Source organism: Monodon monoceros, unplaced genomic scaffold (assembly GCF_005190385.1).
Source record: "Monodon monoceros isolate NGI ecotype Baffin Bay Population unplaced genomic scaffold, NGI_Narwhal_1 Super_Scaffold_22, whole genome shotgun sequence".
NCBI classification, from domain to species: domain Eukaryota; kingdom Metazoa; phylum Chordata; class Mammalia; order Artiodactyla; family Monodontidae; genus Monodon; species Monodon monoceros.
The window spans coordinates 114,426,754-114,441,742 of NW_021703779.1; positions in this window are offsets into that span (position 1 = coordinate 114,426,754).

Sequence of the window (14,989 nt, forward strand, 5' to 3'; positions counted from 1 at the left end):
TATGATCCTTTTAATGTTTTGTTGAATTTACTGTTTTACTAATATTTTGTTGAGGATTTTTGCATCTATGTTCATCATTGCTATTAGCCTATAATTTTCTTGTGTGTGCGTGTGTGTGTGTGTGTGTGTGTGTGTGTGTGTGTGTGTATGTGTGTGTGTGTGGTCTTTGCCTGATTTTGGTATCAGGGTGATGCTGGCCTGATAGTATGAATTTGGAAATGTTCCTTCCTCTTCCATTTTTTGGAGTAGTTTGAGAAGTTAGGTGTTAACTGTTCTTTAATATTTTGTAGAATTCACCTGTGATGCAATCTGGTCCTGGACTTTTGTTTGCTGGGAATTTTTAAATTACTGATTCACCTTTATTACTGGTAATCAGTCTGTTCATATTTTTTTTCTTCCTGATTTGGTCTTGGGAGATTATACATTTCTAGGAATTTATCCATTTCTTCTAGGTTGTCAGTTTTATTGGTGCACAATTATTTGGAGTGATCTCTCATGATCCTTTGTATTTTTGTGGTGTTGGTTATAACTCCTCTGATATCATTTCTGATTTTATTTATTTGGACCCTCTCTCTTTTTTTGGTGATTAGTCTGGCTAAAGGTTTATCAATTTTGTTTATCTTTCCAAAGAATTAGCTCTTAGTTTCATTGATCTTTTATATTGTTTTTTAGTCTCTATTACACTTATTTCTACTCTGATCTTTATTATATCTTTCCTTTACTAATTTTGGGTTTTGTTTATTCTTCTTTTTCTAGTTCTTTTAAGTATAAGATTAGATTGTTTATTTGAAAATTTTCTTGTTTCCTGAGGTAGGCTTGCAATCACTATACACTTTCCTTTTAGCACTGTGTTTACTGCATCCCATAGATTTTGTTTTTTTGTTTTTTTTGAATTTATTTTACTTTTTTTTTATACAGCAAGTTCTTGTTAGTTATTTATTTTATACATATTACTTTATATATGTCAATCCCAATCTCCCAATTCATCCCACCACCCCCCCAACCGGCATTCCCCCTTGGTGTCCATACATTTGTTCCCTACATCTGTGTCTTTGTTGCTGCCTTGCAAACCGGTTCATCTGTACCATTTTTCTACATTCCACATATATGCGTTAATATACGATATTTGTTTTTCTCTTTCTGACTTCACTCTGTATGAAAGTCTCTAGGTGCATCCACATCTCTACAAATGACCAAATTTCATTCCTTTTTATGGCTGAGTAATATTCCATTGTATATATGTACCACATCTTCTTTATCCATTTGTCTGTTGATGGACATTTAGGTTGCTTCCGTTACCTAGCTATTGTAAATAGTGCTGCAATGACATCTCATAGATTTTGAATTGTTCTGTGTTTATTTTCATTTGTCTCTAGGTATTTTTTTATTTCTTCTTTGATCTCTCCAGTGACCTAGTGGTTGTTTAGTAGCATGTTGTTTATACTACATTTGTTTGGGGTTTTTTGCAGTTTTTTTTTTCTTTTAGTTAATCTAGTGTTATACTGTTGCCGTCAAAAAGATGCTTGATATGATTTCAGTCTTTTTAAAGTTTTTGAGGCTTGTTTTGTGGCCTAGCGTGTGATCTATCCTGGAGAATGTTCCATGTGTACTTGAAAAGAATGTGTATTCTGCTGTTTTTGGATGAAATATTTTACATATATCTATTAATTCAGTCTGGTCTAATGTATCATTTAAGGCCAGTGTTTCTTTACTGATTTTCTGTCTGAATGATCTGTCCATTGATGTAAGTGGGGGTGTTAAAGTCCCCTACTATTATTGTATTACTGTAAATTTCTCCCTTTATATTTGTTAATATTTGTTTTATGTATTCAGGTGCTCCCATGTTGGGTGCATATATATTTACAATTTGTTATATCTTCTTGTTGCATTGATCCCTTTATCATTATGTAATGTCCTTCATTGTTTCTTGTTACAATCTTCATTTTAAAGTCTCTTCTATCTGATGTAAATATTGCTGTCCCAGCTTTCCTCTCATTTCTATTTTCATGGAATACCATTTTCCATTCCCTTACATTCAGTCTCTCTGTCCCTTTAGATCTGAATTGAGTCTCTAGTAGGCAGCATATATATGGGCCTTTTTTTTAATCCATTCTACCACTCTTTGTTTTTCAGTTGGAGAGTTTAGTCCATTTACATTTAAAGTAATTATTGATAGGCATGTACTTATTGCCATTTTACTAATTGTTTTTGTACTTCTTTTTTGTTCCCTTCTTTTTCTTTTCCCTGTGATTTGATGACTATCTTTAGTATTATATTTGGATTCCTTTCTCTTTTGTGTGTATCTATTATAGGTTTTTGGTTTGTGGATACCAAGAGGTGTGTATATATATACCTATATTTAATTTGATGATCTCTTAAATTTAAATGCATTCTGACAACTCTGCATTTCTACTCCCCCTCAACGTTTAATGTTTTTTGTGCCATATTTTACATCTTTTTGTTTTGTATCCGTTAACTACTTATTGTGGCTGTAGATGATTTTACTACCCTTATCTTTTAACTTTCCTGCTAGCTTTATAAATGGTTGAGGTACTACCTGTACCTTTTCTTTCATAATCTTCATATTTCTAGTTGTGGTGTTTTATTTTCTGCTTAGAGAAGTTCCTTTAACATTTCTTTTGAAGCTATTTTAGTGGTGCTGAACTCTGTTAGCTTTTGCTTGTCTGTAAAATTCTTTATCTTTCCTTCAAATCAGAATGATATACTTGTCGGGTAGAGTATTGTTGGCAGTAGGTTTTTCTTTACATCACTTTGAATATATAGTGCCATTCCCTTCTGGTCTGCAGCATTTCTGCTTAAAAATCATCTTATGGTCTTGTGGGAGTTCCTTTTTTATTTAAACATGTTTATTGGAGTATAATTGCATTACATTGTTGTGTTAGTTTCTGCTGTATAACAAAGTGAATCAGCTATATGTACACTTATATCCTCATATCTCCTCCCTCTTGCATCTCCCTCCCACGCTCCCTATCCCACCCCTTGGTGGTCACAAAACACTGAGCTGATCCCCCTGTGCTATGCGGCTGCTTCCCACTAGCTGTCTATTTTACATTTGGTAGTGTATATATGTCAGTGCCACTCTCTCACTTCATCCCAGCTTACCCTTCCCCCTCCCCATGTCCTTAAGTCCATTCTCTATGTCTGCATCTTTATTCCTGTCCTGCCCCTAGGTTCTTCAGAACCATTTTGTTCTTTAGATTCCATATATATATGTTAGCATACGGTATTTGTTTATCTCTTTTTGACTTGCTTCACTCTGTATGACAGATTCTAGGTCCACCCACCTCACTACAAATAACTCAATTTCGTAATATTCCATTGTATATATGTGCCACATCTTCCTTATCCATTATCTGTCAATGGACACTTAGGTCACTTCCATGTCCTTGCTACTGTAAATAGTGCTGCAGTGAACATTTTGGTACATGACTCTTTTTGAGTTATGGTTTTCTCAGGGTATATGCCCAGTAGTAGGATTGCTGGGCCATATGGTAGTTCTATTTTTAGTTTTTTATTGGAACCTCCATACTGTTCACCATAGAAGCTGTATCAGTTTACATTCCCACCAACAGTGTAGGAGGGTTCCCTTTTCTCCACACCCTTTCCAGCATTTACTGTTCGTAGATTTTTTTGATGATGGCCATTCTAACCAGTGTGAGGTGATAACTCATTGTAGTTTTGCATTGCATTTCTCTAATGATTAGTGACGTTGAGCATCCTTTCATGTATTTGTTGGCAATCGGTATATCTTCTTTGAAGAAATGCCTATTTAGGTCTTCTGCCCATTTTTGGATTGGGTTGTTTGTTTTTTTGATATTGAGCTGCATGAGTTGCTTGTAAATTTTGGAGAGTAAATCCTTTGTCAGTTGCTTTGTTTGCAAACACTTTCTCCCATTCTAAGGGTTGTATTTTCATCTTGCTTCTGGTTTCCTTTGCTGTGCAAAAGTTTCATTAGGTCCCATTTGTTTATTTTTGTCTTTATTTCCATTTCTCTAGGAGGTGGGTCAAAAAGGATCTTGCGGTGATTTACGTCATAGAGTGTTTTGCCTATGTTTTCTTCTAAGAGTTTTATAGTGTCTGGTCTTGCATTTAGGTCTCTAATCCATTTTGAGTTTTTTTGTGTGTATGGTGTTAAGGAATGTTCTAATTTCATTCTTTTACATGTAGCTGTCCAGTTTTCCCTGCACCACTTATTGAAGGGGCTGTCTTATCTCCATTGTTTATTCTTGCCTCCTTTATCAAAGATAAGGTGACCTGGCTTCCCTGGTGGTGCAGTGGTTGAGAGTCCGCCTGCCGATGCAGGGGACACGGGTTCGTGCCCTGGTCTGGGAAGATCCCACATGCTGCAGAGTGGCTAGGCCTGTGAGCCATGGCCGCTGAGCCTGCGCGTATGGAGCCTGTGCTCCGCAACAGGAGAGGCCACAACAGTGAGAGGCCCGCGTACCACAAAAAATAAAAAAAAAAAATAAATAAGGTGACCATATGTGCATGGGTTTATCTCTGGGCTTTCTATCCTGTTCCATTGATCTATATTTCTGTTTTTGTGCCAGTACCATATTGTCTTGATGACTAGCTTTGTACTGTAGTCTGAAGTCATGGAGCCTGATTCCTCCAGCTCCATTTTTCATTCTCAAGACTGCTTTGGCTATTCAGATCTTTTGTGATTCCACACAAATTGTGACATTTTTTGTTCCAGTTCTGTGAAAAATGCCATTGGTATTTTGATAGGGATTGCACTGAATCTGTAGATTGCTTTGGGTAGTATAGTCATTTTCACAATGTTGATTCTTCCAATCAAAGAACATGATATATCTCTCCATCTGTTTGTATCATCTTTAATTTCTTTCATCAGTGTCTTATAGTTTTCTGCATACAGGTCTTTGGTCTCCTTAGGTAGGTTTATTCCTAGATATTTTATTCTTTTTGTTGCAGTGGTAAATGGGAGTGTTTCCTTAATTTCTCTTTCAGATTTTTCATCATTAGTGTATAGGAATGCAAGAGATTTCTGTGCATTAATTTTGTATCCTGCTACTTTATCATATTCATTGAGTAGCTCTAGTAGTTTTCTGGTAGCATCTTTAGGATTCTCTGTGTATAATATCATGTCATCTACAAACAGTTACTGTTATACTTCTTCTTTTCTAATTTGGATTCTTTTATTTCTTTTTCTTCTCTGATTTCTCTGGCTAAAACTTCCAAAACTATGTTGAATAATAGGGGTGAGAATGGGCAACCTTGTCTTGTTCCTGATTTTAGAGGAAATGGTTTCAGTTTTTCACCATTGAGAACAATGTTGGCTGTGGGTTTGTCATATATGGCCTTTATTATGTTGAGGTAAGTTCCCTCTATGCTTACTCTGGAGAGTTTTTATCATAAATAGGTTTTTCCCTTTCATCCCTTTAAATATGTTGAATTTTGTCAAAAGCTTTTTGCTGCATCTACTGAGATTATCATATGGCTTTTATCCTCCAGTTTGTTAATATGGTGTATCACATTGATTGATTTGCGTATATTGAAGAATTCTTGCATTCCTGGGATAAACCCCACTTGGACATGGTATATGATCCTTTTAATGTGCTGTTGGATTCTGTTTGCTAGTATTTTGTTGAGGATTTTTGCATCTGTGTTTATCAGTGATATTGGCCTGTGGTTTTGTTTTTTTTGTGACATCTCTGTCTCGTATTGGTATCAGGGTGTTGGTGGCCTTGTAGAATGAGTTTGGGAGTGTTCCTCCCACTGCTATATTTTGCAAGCATTTGAGAAGGATAGGTGTTAGCTCTTCTCTAAATGTTTGATAGAATTCTCCTGTGAAGCCATCTGGTCATCGGCTTTTGTTTGTTGGAAGATTTTTAACCACAGTCTCAATATCAGTGCTTGTGATTGGTCTGTTTATATTTTCTATTTTTCCTGTTTCAGTCTCAGAAGGTTGTGCTTTTCTAAGAATTTTTCCATTTCTTCCAGGTTGTTCATTTTATTGGCATATAATTGCTTGTAGTAATCTCTCATGATCCTTTGTATTTCTGCAATGTCAGTTATTACTTCTCCTTTTTAATTTCTAATTCTATTGATTTCAGTCTTCTACCTTTTTTTCTTGATGAGTCTGGCTAATGGTTTATCAATTTTGTTTATTTTCTTAAAGAACCAGCTTTTAGTTTTACTGATCTTTGCTATTGTTTCCTTCATTTCTTTTTCATTTATTTCTGATCTGATCTTTATGATTTCTTTCCTTCTGCTAACTTAGGGGTTTTTTGGTTCTTCTTTCTCTAATTGCTTTAGGTATAAGTTTAGGTTGTTTGTTTGAGATTTTTCTTGTTTCTTGAGATAGGATTGTATTGCTATATACTTCCCTCTTATAACTGCTTTTGCTGCATCCCACAGGTTTTGGGTCATCGTGTTTTCCTTGTCATTTGTTTCTAGGTATTTTTTGATTTCCTCTTTGATTTCTTCAGTGATCTGTTGATTATTTAGTAACATATTGTTTAGCCTCCATGTGTTTGTAATTTTTACAGTTTTTTTTCCCTGTAATTGATGTCTAGTCTCATAGCGTTGTGGTCAGAAAAGATACTTGATACGATTTCAGTTTTCTTTAATTTACCAAGTCTTGATTAGTGACCCAAGGTTTGATCTATCCTGGAGAACGTTCCATGAGCGCTTGAGAAGAAAGTGTATTCTGTTGTTTTTGGATGGAATGTCCTATAAATATCAATCATATCCATCTTGTTTAATGTATCATTTAATGCTTGTTTTTCCTTATTTGTTTTCATTTTGGTTGATCTGTCCATTGGTTAAAGTGGGGTGTTAAAGTCCCCTACTATGACTGTGTTACTGTCGATTTCCCCTTTTATGGCTGTTAGTATTTGCCTTATGTTTTGAGGTGCTCCCGTGTTGGGTGCGTAAATATTTACAATTGTTTTACCTTCTTATTGGATTGATCCCTTGATCATTATGTAGTATCCTATCCTTCTTTGTCTCTTGTAATAGTCTTATTTTAAAGTCTATTTTGTCTGATATGAGAATTGCTACTCCAGCTTTCTCTTGATTTCCATTTGCATGGAATATCTTTTTCCATCCCCTCAGTTTCAGTCTGTATGTGTCCCTAGGTCTGAAGTGGGTTTCTTGTAGACAGCATATATACGGTCTTGTTTTTGTATCCATTCAGCCAGTCAATGTCTTTTGGTTGGAGCATTTAATCCATTTACATTTAAGGTAATTATTGATATGTATGTTCCTATTACCATTTTCTTAATTGTTTTGGGTTTGTTATTGTAGGTCTTTTCCTTCTCCTGTGTTTCCTGCCTAGAGAAGTTTTTTAGCATTTGTTGTAGAGCTGGTTTGGTGCTGCATTCTTTTAGCTTTTGTTTGTCTGTAAAACTTTTGATTTCTCCATCCAGTCTGAATGAGATCCTTGCTGGGTAGAGTAATCTTGGTTGTAGGTTTTTCCCTTTCATCCCTTTAAATATGTCCTGCCACTCCCTTCTTGCTTGCAGAGTTTCTTCTGAAAGATCAGCTGTTAAGTTTACGGGGATTCCCTTGTATGTTATTTATTGTTTTTGCCTTGCTGCTTTTAATTTTTTTTCTTTGTATTTAATTTTTGATAGTTTGATTAGTATGTGTCTTGGCATGTTTCTCCTTGGATTTATCCTGTATGGGACTCTCTGTGCTTCCTGGACTTGACTATATCCTTTCCCATATTATGGAAGTTTTCAACCATAACCTTTTCAAATATTTTCTCAGTTCCTTTCTTTTTCTGTTCTTCTGGGACCCCTATAATTTGAATGTTGGTGCGTTTAATGTTGTCTCAGAGGTCTCTGAGACTGTCCTCAATTCTTTTCATTCTTTTTTCTTTATCGTGCTCTGCGGTAATTATTTCCACTATTTTATCTTCCAGGTCACTTATCCGTTCTTCTGCCTCAGTTATTCTGCTATTGATTCCTTCTAGGGAATTTTTAATTTCATATACTATGTTGTTCATCATGGTTTGTTTGCTCTTTAGTTCTTTTAGGTCCTTATTAAACATTTCTTGTATTTTCTCCATTCTATTTCCAAGATTTTGGATCATCTTTATTATCATTACTGTGAATTGTGTTTCAGGTAGACTGCCTATTTCCTCTTCATTTGTTTAGTTTGGTGGGTTTTCACCTTGCTCGTTCATCTGCTGCTTATTTCTCTCTCTTCTCAATTTGCTTAACTTACTGTGTTTGGGGTCTCCTTTTTGCAGGCTGCAGCTTCATAGTTCCCGTTGTGTTTGGTGTCTGCCCACAGTGGGTAAGCTTGGTTTCATGGGTTGTGTAGGCTTTCTGGTGGAGGGGACTGGTGCCTGTGTTCTGCTGGATGAGGCTGGATCTTGTCTCTCTGGTGGGCAGGACTGAGTCCGGTGGTGAGTTTGGGGTGTCTGTGAACTTATTATGATTTTAGGCAGCCTCTCTGCTAATGTGTGGGGTTGTGCTCCTGTCTTGCTAGGTTTTTGGCATGGGGTGTCCAGCACTGGTGCTTGCTGGTCGTTGAGTGGAGCTGTGTCTTAGTGTTGAGACGGAGATCTCTGGGAGAGGCTTCGCCAGTTGATGTTACATGGGGCCAGGAGGTCTTTGGTGGTCCAGTGTCCTGAACTCAGCTCTCCCACATCAGAGGCTCAGGCCTGACAGCGGGCTGGAGCACCAGGATGCTGTCAGCCACACGGCTGCTAGTGTTGGAGGGTCTCCTGCAGAGGCAGGGGGTGGCTGTGCCTCACCGAGGGGACAAGGACACTCGGGAGTTCCTTTTTTTGTAATTAGTTACTTTTCTGCTTTTAAGATTCTCTCTTTATCGTTAACTTTTACCATTTAAATTGTAATGTGTCTTGCTGTGGTCCTCTTTGGGTTCATCTTGTTTGGGAATTTCTCTGCTTCCTGAACCTAGATGTGTTCCTTTCCCAGATTAGGAAAGTTTTCAGCAATTAATTCTTCACATAAGTTCTCTGCACCTTTCTCTCTCTCTCTTCCTTCTGGGACCATCTTTAAGTTTATTCTGTTTGGGATTTGCTCAAGTTCTTTAATCTGTAGGTTTATGTCTCCTTCAAAATTTGGGAAGTTTTCAGCCATTATTTCTTTGAGTACTTTTTCAGCCTTGTCCTCTTTCTCCTCTCCTTGTAGTACTCTGATGACATTGAATGTTAGATGTTGCATTATGTTCCCATAGGTCCCTGTGGGCTCTGTTCATTTTTTAGTCTATTTTTCCTCTTTTGTTCAGTTGAGTAATTTCTATTGTTCTATCTTCAAGTTTGCTGATTCTTTCCCTGTCACCTCCATTTTGCTGTCAAGCCTATTCACTCAGCTTTTTTTTTTTTTGTGATACGCGGGCCTCTCACTGTTGTGGCCTCTCCTGTTGCGGAGCACAGGCTCCATACGTGCAGGCTCAGCAGCCATGGCTCACAGGCCTAGCCGCTCTGCAGCATGTGGGATCTTCCCAGACCGGGGCACGAACCCGTGTCCCCTGCATTGGCAGGCGGACCCTCAACCACTGCGCCACCAGGGAAGCCCTCACTAAGCTTTTAACTTTAGTTATTATATTTTTTAGTTCCAAAATTTCCACTTTGTTTTTCTTAACATATTCTATTTCTTTGATGAGACTTTCTGTTTCTTTTCTGAGGCTTTCTATTTTCTCATTTGTTGCAAGAGTGTTCGTAATTGCCACTTAAAGCATTTTAGATCATGGTTGCTTTAAAGTCTTTGTCAGATAGTTCTAACATTTCTGTCATGTTCCTGTTGACAAGTATTTCCTTTCTACATCCATTTTGAAATCTTCCTGATTGTTGGTATGACCAGTGATTTTTTTATTGTAACCTGGTCAGTTTTGTATTATGAGACTCTGGATCTTATTTAAATCTTATGTTTTAGTTGTCTTTTTTCTGACATTATTCTGGCAGCGAAAGGTGAGTCCACTGCCTTGTTATTGCGAGTTAGAGGTAGAAGTCCAGGTTCCCCACTCAGCCTACATTGACACCCAGGGGGTATGCTCCTTGCTGCTGTTGGGTGGAGGTGGGAGTTCTTGCTTCACACTTGGCCTTCACTGACACTGTGGTGGGAATGGTTTTGTAACCACTGGACAGTGGTGAAAGTCTTGACTCTCCACTAGGCCTCGTCTGACACTAACCCAGCAGAGAAGGGGAGGGCCACCTCATAACTTTCAAATGGAGGCAGAAGTACAGCCTCCTCATGTGGTCTTTAATGACACTGTGTGGGTTGGGGTCATTACTTACCAGCAGGGATGAAAGTTCTGACTCCCTAGTTGGCCTTCTCTGACAGCACGCTGCTTGGGGTATTGTGGTGCCTTATTAAAGCCTTCCAAGAATGGAAGTCCACATTCCCTATCTGGCCTTTGCTCGTGTGGGTGGTAATGGGACCAGAGTTTCTTCTGTTACATTTAGCTGGAGTAGAGTGGTTGTTGTCTAAAATTTTTCTTCATTCCTAGGCTTCACCTTTCCTGATGTATTGGAAAGAGAGAGAAAGCTTGTAGTGGGGATTTTTTCTGTCTGCTTCTGTTGGTGTTTCCAAGTTATCAGCTTCTTCAGCTCCATGTCTGGAATATATGAGGCAAAAAGAAAATCCAAGGAACTTATTACTGTGTCATTTCTTGGGTTCCAAGGTTCCTAAACAGTCTGCTTTCTCTCTGCATGTTTCAGAGTCTTTTTATGGTTGTCTCATATACGGTATGCAGGTGTCCAAGGGGGTAGTTTCACTTAGTGAGAAGAATAGGGGAATGTACATCTACCCTATCTTCCTGGAAGCAGAAGCCCAAAGTTGTACTTTTAAAAAGCTTCTCATGAATAGATGTTCTCACTTTCCTGGCATCTGGGCTTCTGAAATATCTCCCCTGGTGCTGTCTAGAATTTTTTGTTTTATTGCCTGAAGTTTCACCAATTGGAGTACCATTTAAGTTAACCAGGGTTCTTCTGAAAAATTCAATTTATTTCTGATTAACAGGCCACTGATTTTTCCAAACCACATTAAATACGAGTTTTGATGGGGGATAGGGCAGAGAAGAAAAACTTCATGTAATTTTGTAGCATGGAACACTAATGCAGGGAGGGCACTTTGGTAAAGTGTCCTAGTGGGTAACTTAGAGCAGAAATAAAAGCTATGGATATGAAGAAAATGCTGGGTGAAGGATGTTAAAGATAAGCACCACTGATTTTTTTGTTGTTGTTAAAGAAGATGTTGGGTGTAGGAGTTTATTAATTAATTAATTTATTTTTGCTGTGTTGGGTCTTCGTTTCTGTGCGAGGGCTTTCTCTAGTTGTGGCAAGCGGGGGCCACTCTTCATCGCGGCGCGCGGGCCTCTCACTATCGCGGCCTCTCTTGTTGCGGAGCACAGGCTCCAGACGCGCAGGCTCAGTAGTTTTGGCTCACAGGCCTAATTGCTCCGTGGCATGTGGGATCCTCCCAGACCAGGGCTCGAACCCGTGTCCCCTGCACTGGCAGGCAGATTCTCAACCACTGCGCCACCGGGGAAGCCCCACCATTGATTTTTGAAAGTTTATTTCTGCCCCTAACAACAGTAATTATATAATATTTTCTACCACATGCCAGGCACTTTTGGTGTGTTATCTTATTAAGCTTCACAATAACTGTGGGATAGAAATTATAATCCTCATTTCACAGAGAAAGAGATAAGAGCAGAGTTTAGGTGACTTGCCCAAGGTCTCATAGATAATAAATGGAAGGGTCTGGATGCAACCCAGATCCGTCTGGCTCCAAAGCCCAGTTATGAACAACTGCAGAATATGAGCCATTTCCCTGACAGGCCTTGGGTTCATGGAGATGCTCTCTGAATTCAGGATGGTGGGCTGTGCAGGGCCAGCCTAGGACCCCCTCAACTATAGAGCTTATTGTCTTTGTGGAAAACACATTCTAGATCCAAAGCACTGATTTATAAACGACCAATTGAAACACAGCTCATTTATAATGTTGGAGCAGCTTGTATTTTTTAATCACACATAAGTGCTTCTCTCTCTCTTTCTTTTTCTTTCTCTCAAGGCTGCATTTCCATGTAAATTAAAGAGACGATCTGGTTAGCAATCTTTTTATTTCTCTTCCAGGTAATGACCCAGTATTTTTCTTCAGGCTCATCCAAGCTCTGAGGACTATTGCTATCATTTGTAAGATATTTCTTTTGGCCAAGAAACATTTTGGTCTATATTGTGCCATGTGATCTAATAATGGGAGTAATTGATTCAGTAATCACAATAGCAGAGACCTCAGGGGGCCATTTAAATGTGGCCTGTGCTGACGTGGCTGAGGCCTCATTGGAGCTAGGATCATAAGAGATTGTGTTTTTCATTTCCAAAGACAAAAGTACACTTTTCCCTCTTGGTATTATATGGATCATAAGAGATTGTGTTTTTCATTTCCAAGGACAAAAGTACACTCTTCCCTCTTGGTATTATATGGAAGAGGCTCCCAACACTTATACACACCTGGGAGATGGGAAACCAGACAATTGCGATGCAACTGGGCAAAGGAACAAAAACTTAATCAAAATCTGATGAGCTGTGTTTTTATTCTAGTTCTGATTTAAAAAACCAATAAGACTGAGGCTGTATCAAATGGACTATATAAATATAAATTCAAGGGCTCTCATTCTGGGAGCAAAGGTCACTCACTGGAGTGTAGCGTACACATACAGAGGTCAAGGTCTCTAACAGCACTCAGGTTTCCCTGAGATGGAAATCCGGGCTCTATGGTTTTACTTCACATCTGGGGAACTTCTTATAGTCACACATATCCTGAATAGAGTTGTGAGGTTACTTTTGACAGTTTTATAGTTATAAAAAATAACAGAAATTGTTATCAACCTGTTGTCTTCTAGAGAAAGTTGGAAGAGTTCAGAGCAGGATGGAGAAGGGTGGAGAGTGGAGAATGAATCTGGAGATGCAAACAAAATATCCAGCAGCAGATTATTTTTTCTAATCATTTTGACCATACATGCCCACTGTCAAATAAAATTCAAATACTATGAGGAAGAAGAAAGCAAACACAGTGCAATATCACCATTAACAGTTTAATAATCATTCTTTCATGAATCTCTCTTCATGTATATAAATACTATAAATCTATATGCATATGTAGATTTAAATTTATATTTAATATATTATATATAGAAATATATTTCCATATATAAAAATATACATCTCCAGGCCCATATACTCATATGCAAACACACACACATGCAAAATTTTCTTGGTTGTTACTTTTGAAAAATGGAGTCATATACAGAGTTCTGTATCTTGTTTTTCTCACTTTTCAGTATCCTGTGGAAATCTCTCCAAGTCCACTGTTATAGCTCTTATCCTCTCTCTCTCTCTCTCTCTGATGTCCATAATATTTCATGGTATAGATGTATATGTACCTAAATTCCATCATTTCCCGATTGATGGGCATCAATTTGTTTAAAAAATTTGCCACTGAGAACAGCGTTGCAGTAAACATCCTTGCATGTATATCATTATGTATTGGTGCTTTTAATCCACATTATCTTTTCTGAGCAGTGGGATTGCTCAGTAGAAGGGCACGCATAGTTTACATTTTGTAGCCATTGCCAGATTGTTTTATCAAAAGGCCATAATGATTTATATTTCAACTAACACATATAAGAGATAGATGTCGCTACACTTTGTTGCCAGTCTGATGAACATAATGTGCTATGTCAGTGTTACATTATTTCTCACTTCTCTAAGAGTGGGTTTGAACATCTTTCCATATGCTTGTTGGCCTTTTGGATTAGCTGTTATCTGAATTGACTCTTCATATCTTTTGCTGGTGAATTCTTTGCCTTGTTCTTTTCAGTTTTCAAACACTCTTTGTAAATGATGTCATGAATTCACTTGTCATCCTTGTTGCAGGTATTTTCTAAATCTGTGACTTGTCTACAGTATGTACCTTGTTTTATTGCCTACAGTATGTACCTTGTTCTATGTTGGGTTAAGGCTATGTGTCGACATTTGGTATTTGTACTCTTTGTGTTTGTTGGCATGCTTGCAGGCTGTTTTGCTTTAAGGAGACATTCTGATTCATTTGTGTTAGGATTTTCTGATCCAGAAGAAACTTTCTCTAAAAGCATACATTTTGCACCAAGATTTCCAAGTCCTTCTTCCTTTGCGATCTAATTCACTGCATTAGTTGAGTATAAGTTTGGCTAAACTTTTGAGACACACAAAATAAAAGGGGCTTAAGCAAGAGAGTTTAGTTCTCTTATACATAAAGGTCTGAGCTGTCTTGGTGACCTTGCTCTGGTGGTTCTGTCCAGTGCCCAGGCTCCTTATTTTTTTTTGGCTTAGCTTTCCCGGAGATGCTGTCATCATGCTCATGACCAATTCTGCATTCCTGCCGGGGAGAAGGAACAAAAGAAGGGAAGAGGTGCTCCTTCTCTTTAAGGGCACAAACTGTAAGTTGCAAAAATCACTTCTGTTCATGTCCAGTGGGTCAGAACCTTATCACATAGCCTCACTTAGCTACAAAGTGGGATGGGAAATGTAGTTTTTATGCTGACTGGCTGTGTACCCAGGTAAAAATGGAGGATTCTATTACCATGGAAGCAGGGCAGAACTAGCAATTTCTGCACATTCACCAAGCACTACTTTAGAATCCCTTAGCATCTAGAAATCTAAGAGAGAAATGTTCCTCACCATGATCCTCTTCCGCCTTCTTGCTTCATCAACTCTCTATTGTAGTGCCTCCCTTCTCTTTTGCTTTATTGATAACTGAGAATCTTAGGGAAAATACGGAGGGACTATGTCAGCAAATATGCTTATTTAAAAACCTTTGTTATATAAACTCTCTAAATATGCAGAAGTATATTAAATAGTATAGTGAACCCCTGTATACCCATCATCCAGCTTCAACAATTATCAACTCATGTCCAACCTTGTTTCACCTATAACTTATTTATTCACTTTGAGATTATACCATGTATCACATTCCAGCAAATACCATGT